This window comes from Penaeus japonicus, unplaced genomic scaffold (genome assembly GCF_977035675.1).
Source record: "Penaeus japonicus unplaced genomic scaffold, GWHDUDI00000001_assembly GWHDUDI00000040, whole genome shotgun sequence".
Taxonomy (NCBI): Eukaryota; Metazoa; Arthropoda; class Malacostraca; order Decapoda; family Penaeidae; genus Penaeus; species Penaeus japonicus.
The window spans coordinates 348,969-351,673 of NW_028234442.1; the positions used below are offsets into that span (position 1 = coordinate 348,969).

General features: G+C 32.6%; 1 non-coding gene across 1 annotated transcript; it reads left to right on the forward strand.

The window, feature by feature from the left end:
• The first annotated feature begins 934 nt into the window (after positions 1 to 934).
• Positions 935 to 1,018, forward strand: TRNAL-CAG (transfer RNA leucine (anticodon CAG)). The gene has a single exon. It is a non-coding gene; the product is annotated as a tRNA-Leu (tRNA).
• Positions 1,019 to 2,705: the final 1,687 nt, after the last annotated feature.

Consider the following 2,705-nt stretch of genomic DNA (forward strand, 5'->3'; position numbering starts at 1 on the left):
ATAATCACTATGGTAATTAATGTTTGCTACTCACTCTAAGCCTTTCATATTAGCTCTTACTTTGTACATTCAAAGTCTTACATTAGGGTTAATCACTAATACTGTCTTAAATAATGAAATATGAAAAATAATAAAGTAATAAAGGCAAGATGCTGTTACATAGGCTTCTCAAAATTATTATTTCAATTGACTGAGTACTTCAAACGCATTATTTATTTCAATCTTCATATTTATGAATTCATTTTATCAGTAAATTGAATGATATTGCTTTTTGGACGCTTCACATCTGCCTTATTACTCTGCTGGTATTATATTATCATGTTATCAATATCACCGTCATAATCATTCTCTTCATCAAAAATGTTATGAATTTAACATTACTATCTCTTCCGGGTTCAGATTAAACCTTTAGTGTCTCACGATTCAGATATGAATATATATCAATTCGCAATGGAATGCAACACTGACATGTCTCTCAGTGGTCTTTGATGAGCCTTTTGCAGCTATTAGACTTAGGATCTATTTTCTATACTGAAATTTTAGAAACTGGACCCAGCAGTCCACTATAGGAAATAATCTTTCCTCGGTAACTACGGTATTAGGGATAGACATAATAATTATTGTTAATATTGCTATTATCATTATCATTACTATCATCATTATCAGTATGATTGTCATAATCACTTCCATCATTATCATTACCCTATTACTGTTATTGTTAATATTATTGGTATTTTCATTATCATTTCCTACTACTACTATTACCTGTCTTGCGATTATCATCATTATCAATATTTCCATTACCACTTTAATGGATATCACCATTACTATTGTTATCTCCATTACCATTTCTGTGACTCTTCTTAACTTGCCTTGCATTTTCTTCTTCGTCTTGCTTTTGAAGTTTTTTTAATTTGAAACCAGGAGTTCATAAGTCAGGATGGCCGAGCGGTCCAAGGCGCTGCGTTCAGGTCGCAGTCCGGTCTTCCGGGCGTGGGTTCGAATCCCACTCCTGACACAGGATTTTAACAGGACAGACACACTCACACACGCACGCAAGAAAGATCCATGTGTGTATGTGGGAGAGTGTTTCTGTCTATATGCATGCATGTCGCGGGTGTTAGCATGCGCAGACCACATCCCGTTGCTGGACTTTCGCTAAAGATTCCGTAACCTCAGGTAGATTTGTCCAGAGATTTTTTTTTTTTTTTTTTTTTTTTTTTTTGAGGGGGGATTATTGATGTATTCGTCAATAGAAAAAATACGTATTATATATATATATATATATATATATATATATATATATATATATATATATATATATATATACATCTCTCTCTCTCTCTTTATATATATATACCATATACTATATAAATAAAATATCTATCTATACATAAATATGAATATGAATATACAACCGTATATTTACATATTTGTATATATATATGTATATATAAATACATATAAATATATATAAATAGACATGTATGTATATATATATATATACATATATATATATATATATATATATATACATATATATATATATATATATATATATATATGTCTATTGATTTAGATATGAATGTATTAATTCCCAATGGCATACGAAATGGACAGGTCTCTTAGTGGTCTTTGCTGAGCCTTTTGCAGCCAGTAGACTCTCACTCAATCGCTCTCATATATTCCGTTTTTGCGGCTGGACTCCTTCAGATTTCACTGCGGATGCAGGTGTTTGTGATGGTAGTAACATTGTAATAATCACTATGGTTAATTCATGTTTGCTACTGACTCTAGGCCTCTCACAATTATTCTTACTTTGTAAACGTAAGGTTTCGTAAAAAGGTTGGTAATTACTATCAAGTTTACTAATCACATGAAAAATATCATTAACGTAAAATTGATTATGCTACGTTTGCTTGTTGGATTTATTGGCTATCAACCAGCGGCACAGGCCAAGGTTATTAAGCCAATGATTCCATTTTATTTTATCAATCTATATAAAGTCATAAAGTTTTGTCTCCTTTAGAAGAGTGATTACTTTACTGACTATTTTTTCCTTGTCACATAATAAATTTTTAATATTAAATGCTATATTTTTGGTTTGTAAATAATTTTTAATTTTTTGTCTTTGGTTATTGAAATTATGGCATGTTGTTAATATATGATTTATGGATAGGTTGCTTTTGCATTGTTGGCATTGCGGAGGGAATCTTTTATCTATGTAGGGAGTGAGATGGGTCATTCTTGTTGTATTTACCCTTAGGCGGGCCAACACCACCTCCTCCCTTCTATCTTTTCTGTGGGCTGTGTCCCATATTTCTATTTCTTCTTTTGTTTTGTTGGTTATTGTGAGGTCGGTCCACTCACTCTGCCACAGGAGATGGATTTTTGCTTTTATAAAATAGACAAAACACCTGAGATCTGTGCGGATAATACCAGGCTCCAGATCGCCAGTCGACCCGGCTAGTTTGTCAGCCTGTTCATTACCATGGATACCCGAGTGTCCAGGTACCCATATCAGTTTGATTGATTTATTGGCACTATGCATTTTACGAATGATATTACCCTGTATTTCATTATAGGTGGTTTCTAGTGATTTAATGGCTTTAATTGAACTTTATCTATTGCAAAAAGTTCGGCAAGAAAGATCGATGTATGATTCGGCAATCGAAATCTCAACTGACATTCAGTCGACCATACAC